Genomic DNA, 6,132 nt, shown 5'->3' with positions numbered 1-6,132 from the left:
TTAGCGTCCGTCCAGAGTCTGGCGCTGCGGAGATCATCAGTTTCCCACCAGCCGCCGGCCCCGGCTGGCCGACACTCTGGACACTTGTCTGTAGCTGGCGGTCTCTGCTTCTACAAGGAAGAGAGAGAGAGAGAGAGAGAAAAGAAATGGTTCTTCGTGTACATAATTCTTCAACATCACCTCCTTCCTTTTCAATGCACTTGGTCCACTGGTAGACAAGCTTGCGTATTCCTGCCAAGCAGAAGGTTTTTGTTTGGTCGCGAAGCCCATTTTGCACCACTTTCGGCACCTCCACCTCTGAGGAAAATCGACAACTTCGGAAAGCATCCTTGGGCGGCGCAAACAAATGAAAGTTGGAGGGAGCGAGATCTGGGCTGTAGGGAGGGTGTTCCCGTCGCTCAAAATCTATTTTCTTGATAACTTCCGGTAATTCAGCCAGGTAACACTTTCAGCGACCGCCGATATTTCGGCGGGAGATCACCCCGCCATTTTCAAGGCAAACTACAACGGACAGGCGGCGTACATGCAATTCAGATATGTTGACGATACCTTCGTTGCTTGGCCTCATGGTAGGGAGAATTTGAATGACTTTCTAGAACATCTGAACTCGATCCATCCGAACATTCGTTTTACGATGGAGGTGGAAGAGGATGGTTGCCTTCCCTTTCTTGACGTGTTGGTTAGGAGGAAGGATGATGGATCATTGGGACATGCAGTCTACAGGAAACGTACTCACACCGACTTGTACTTACAAGCTAATAGTTGTCACCATCCGGCTCAGCGTGAAGGGGTACTTCGTACCTTGGTACACAGGGCACATGTCGTTTCTGACGCTGAGACTTTGCCAGCTGAGCTGTACCATCTTGAAGTTACATTTCGTCAAAATGGTTATAGTGATAGACAGATTGAACGTGCGTTGCGCTATCGGCCAACTGTACATCCGGTGATTGATGATAATTCTGAGTCAACACCTAAGTCTACTGCCTTTTTGCCTTACGTAGGAAACACGTCCAACAAGATCGGTCGTATTTTACGGAAATACGATGTGAAATGTGTTTTCCGACCTCCATCTAAAATTAGAGCGCTTTTGATTTCCGTTAAGGATGATCTCGGACTGCGTAAGGCGAGTGTATATCGTATTCCTTGTAGCTGCGGCGTGGCATATATTGGTCAAACTATCAGGACCGTGGAGGACCGATGTACTGAGCATAGACGGCACACACGATTACAGCAGCCAAGTAGATCTGCTATTGCCGAACATTGCTTGGATACTGGTCACCCCATGTTGTATAATAACACCGAGATACTGGCATGCACGTCCAGCTATTGGGACAGTGTTATTAGGGTGGCAGTTGAGATTAAATTAGCGAGCAACCTAGTTAAAAGGGATGGAGGTTTCTGTTTAAACTCTGTTTGGAATCCGGCTCTCTCCCTTGTCAAAAAACAGAGGGACAGAGTCAATGCTACCTCACCTGCGAATTCGTAGTCTCACTATCGATAGCTTTGACTCTGGTCATGTTTGGTGGCACTAGTGTTCAGAGTGTGTGTTATCTTTCCTGCTTCAGTCCGAGAACCGTGGTTTTAAATTTGCTTGTACGCCGCCTGTCTGTTGCAATTTGCCTTGAAAATGGCGGTCGGTGAAAGTGTTACCTGGCTGAAATCCCGGAATTTATTTGAAAGTTGTATACGCCAGGAGAAACTCAGGTCTCATATTTTCTTGATGTTTTCAACGGTGTGGCGAGCCGTGTACAGACAGGCGTTGTCATGCAACAGCCACACTTTGTTTGCTTGCAAAATTCTCGTTTCCTCCGAATCACTTGCTTTACTTTTTTTCCAGCAAGTAATTGCAAGACTGCCAACTGCCTTACCGCAGTGGTAACACCGGTTCCCGTTAGATTACCGAAGCTAAGCGCTGTCGGGCTGGGTTAGCATTTGGATGGGTGACCATCGGGTCTGTCGAGCGCTGTTGGCGAGCGGGGTGCACTCAGCCCTTGTGAGACAAACTGAGGAAAACTTGATTCAGAAGTAGCGGCTCCGGTCTCGGAAACTGACATACGGCCGGGAGAGCGGTGTGCTGACCACATGCCCCTCCATATCCGCATCCAGTGACGCCTGTGGCCTGAGCATGATACGGCGGCCTGTCGGTACCATTGGGCCTTCCAAGGCCTGTTCGGACGGAGTCTAGTTTTTTGTAATTGAAAGAGTCCTTGAGGGACGGCTGTTCGCTTAGTAAAGTACTCTTCCAGCATTGTGTCACGTGCGTCCCAAAAATGATTAGCATAAGCATTCCTGTAGAAGTCAGACTCTTGATTTTCATTTGTGTTTCGTGATTTCTATTCCACGCTCTCGCTTTTTGATTCTGACGCATAGTAGAGGACCTACGTTTCATCGTCAGTGACTACCCTGGTTAAAACTGAGTCCCCTTACCTGTTCAAATGATCAAGAAAGCTTTAACAGATGTCAATATGTTTGACGCTGAATTCTGCAGTAAGCTGTCTCGGTATCCATCACGCAGAAACTTTATGGAAGCCGAGTTCATCTTTGATGATTTGACAGGCAGAGCCATACTCGATTACCGAACAATGCGTTGCCATATGGATCCTAATTTGCATATCCACTAACATCATCTCTTGAGCTCGTTGAATCTTTTGGACTGTACTGGACACGTGTTCTGCTCTCTCTTCATGTGTCACTCTCGTCCGGCAACTTTTAAACATGTATATTCACAATGAAACAATTCTATTTGACACGACACTGTTCCTGTATTTTCATAAAAGTCGACCAAGAATTTCAGCCCGTTTTACTCCTTCTAATAAAAGAAATCTTATCATTACCTGTTGATCCTCCTTTGTGCAATCTACACTCACGCTCATAAATTAAGGATAATGCTGATACGTGGTGAAACAACGCTCTGGTGGGCGGTTTGCGGGTTTTAATCACCTCGGGGTATGACCATGCGGTGCATTTGACCTGCGGTCGTCGCACGGTGGCGCTGGCAGCAGTCCACATACGCCGAGGTGTGTTGGTGCATGTCAGAGTACGGTGCAGCGAGTAAGTGTGCAGACGTTTTTAGACGTGACTGTGTGTTGAAAATGGCTGAAAGAACACTATTGATGACGTTATCAGGGATAGAATACTAGGGCGACTGGGGGCTGGTCAAACACAGCAGGTCGTAGCACGGGCCCTCCATGTGCCACAAAGTGTGATCTCAAGATTATGGCAGCGATTCCAGTAGAGAGGAAACGTGTCCAGGCCCTATAGTACGGGACGTCTACAGTGTACAACACCACAAGAAGACCGATATCTCACCATCAATACACGCAGACGGCCACGGAGTACTGCCGGTAGCCTTGCTCGGGACCTTATCGCAGCCACTGGAACGGTTGTCTGCAGACACACAGTCGACAGACGACTGAACAGACGTGGTTTATGTAGTGACGTAACAAGACTGTTACGCCACTGGAGGTAGGCGAAGGAAAGGCACGCGTGCACACACGCCGACGGGCGTCAAGTCTGGAAGAGGCTACGTAATTAATGCTATGAAGAAAAGTACGTAGCTGGATTAATACTCGTACTTATCTTTAATCAATCATTGTGGTACATCGCTCTTGACTATACACAGGAGACTTTAATTACAATCACTGTAAGGCTATTGGCGCCTTGCTAGTTCGTAGCCATTAACTTAGCTGAAGGCTATTCTGTCTCTCGGCTAATGAGAGAGAAAGGCTTCGTACATCTAGTCGCTAGCTAGATCGTCCGTACAACTGGGGCGAGTGCTTGTTCGTATCACGAGACCTGCCTTGTGGTGGCGCTAGGTCTGCGATTACACAGTGGCGACACGCGGGTCCGACATGTACTAAATGGACCGCGGCCGATTTAATCTACCACCTAGCAAGTGTGGTGTCTGGCGGTGACAACACATTCCTCCCCCGCAAATCGGCGAACGGTCGTGAGATAAGGCTTCCGCCCGCCGTGGGGAGGACCCCATGTTGACGTATGCGATGAGGTGGGGAGCCTAACAACAGGTGAGGCTGTGCCACCCGCACCCGGCCATTCGGTCCGAGGGGAGCTAGGAAACGCCTGAAAACCTAGTCCAGGGTGCACGTCAACATGCGGTGTATGCGCCCGTAAAGAAACAGGAGGGGCCGAAGGTTCGACCTCCATTGCGTCGGGGTAGCCGACACGCGATGACGTCATGTGGTCCGGAGCGGGCGGGAGTTCCATGGCGGAGGACAGCTGGTCACGGGAAGCGATCGGCGGCGCGTGACCCTGGGAGGCGCATGGCGGCTGCAGCGAAGCGTCGAATGCGGGCGGCGCCGGCGGGAGTACCGGCGGCTGCGGCGGCGGCGGCGGCGGCGGCGGCGGCGGCGGCTGCTGCGGCGGCGCGCCGCCATGGGGCAAAATGGAAGGCATCGTCGGTAACACCTGGGGATGAGGCGAGCCAGTAGATGGGTCCCCAGGGCGCTGACCGGACGGCACCGTCGCTGAAAGCAGACGGGGAGCGGCAGAACCCGTGCGACGACAGAGGCGCAGCTGATTGAGATGCCGACGCACCTCACCAGAGGCCCCCAAAACCAAATACATCGCGCGGCCGAGGGAGCGAAGAATGCGCCCTGCGAGCCAACGCCGTGAACCTCGAGAGTTGCGAGAAAATACAACGTCGCCTGGAGCAAAAGCAGGAGTCTGCCGCTGCAAAGGAACCTGATGCGGCGGATGCAGCAAAGACACCAAGGTGCGATGAGGACGACCATGGAGCAACTCAGCCGGCGAGCGACCATCTCGGGGCTGAGAGCGAGACGAAGACAAAAAGAGCAACAATGCGTCCTCCCGAGAATGCGACTCTTTCAATTTCAACATCGGTGACTTGAAAGTCCGGACCAATCGTTCAGGGGCACCGTTTGACTGAGGCGAAAACGGCGCGGATGTCAGATATTGAATACCATTGGCCTGGCAGAACGAAATTCTGCGGACATGAATTGTGGGCCATTGTCGGAAACAATAGTCTGCGGAAGACCTTCAATACAAAAGATAGCAGACAACGCTTGGATGGTGGCGGAGGACGTCGTGGAAGACATCCGGACAACAAAAGGAAAATTACTGAAGGCGTCGACCAGAACCAATCATCGAGCATTCCAGAATGGACCAGCAAATACAATGTGCAAGCGTTGCCAAGGGGAAGTGGCTTTTGGCCATGCAAAGACTTTCCGCGGCGGTGCGGATTGTCGTGCGGCACACGCCATGCAAGAAGAACACATATTCGTAATCGCAGCATCGATTCCGAACCAAGTACAGTGCTGACGAGCAAGTTGTTTCGTTCGCACTATACCCCAATGTCCTTGGTGAAGAAGCCGTAAGACAGAGGACTGTAACGAACGTGGGACCACGACTCGGGACTGATCATTATCAGAACGCAACAACAAAACACCACGTCGAACAAAAAGTCTCTCCTTGTGAGCAAAAAATCGGCGAACCAACGGATCCTCGATCCGAGACTTTGACAAAGGCCATTGCGTAGCAACAAAACGCAAAACAGTAGCAAGGACAGGGTCAGCAGCGGTGGCTGTAGCTACACGACGAAAATCAATCGGAAACGATTCGACCACTTCATCGGTTTCCGAATCAATGAACAGGCAAGCAAGTTCGGAAGAATCGAATGCTTTATCCTCAGCAACCGGCAAACGGGACAACGCATCGGCGTTTCCGTGCTTAGCAGTGGACCGATACAAGAGATCGTAGCGGTACTGCGAGAGGAAAATAGACCAGCGAATGAATTTCTGCGCTGCACGCGGAGGTACAGGCTTGTTCGGATGAAAAAGCGATGTCAAAGGTTTGTGGTCTGTGATGATGGTGAAGTGACGACCATACAAGAAATCATGGAACTTAGTAACACCAAACACGAGAGCCAAAGCTTCTTTCTCTATCTGCGAGTAATTTCTTTGCGCAGACGAGAGCAATTTGGACGCAAAGGCAATAGGGCGATCATGGGAGCCAACTTTGTGCGCAAGCACAGCACCGATCCCGAAATCCGATGCATCTACCATCAACAAAAGAGGTTTCTGGGGATCGAAAGGCGTGAGGCAAGTATTAGAAAGCAACGCCGATTTCAACTGGCGAAAGGCGCGTTCGCATTCC

At 50.8% G+C, this 6,132-nt stretch overlaps 1 pseudogene; it reads left to right on the top strand.

Annotated features, from left to right (window-relative positions):
- Positions 1-1,854: 1,854 nt before the first annotated feature.
- Positions 1,855-1,972, top strand: LOC124709292 (annotated as a pseudogene).
- Positions 1,973-6,132: the final 4,160 nt, after the last annotated feature.

The sequence above is a fragment of the Schistocerca piceifrons genome, chromosome 7 (genome assembly GCF_021461385.2).
Source record: "Schistocerca piceifrons isolate TAMUIC-IGC-003096 chromosome 7, iqSchPice1.1, whole genome shotgun sequence".
Taxonomy (NCBI): Eukaryota; Metazoa; Arthropoda; class Insecta; order Orthoptera; family Acrididae; genus Schistocerca; species Schistocerca piceifrons.
This window is presented reverse-complemented; position numbering and strand designations above follow the sequence as displayed.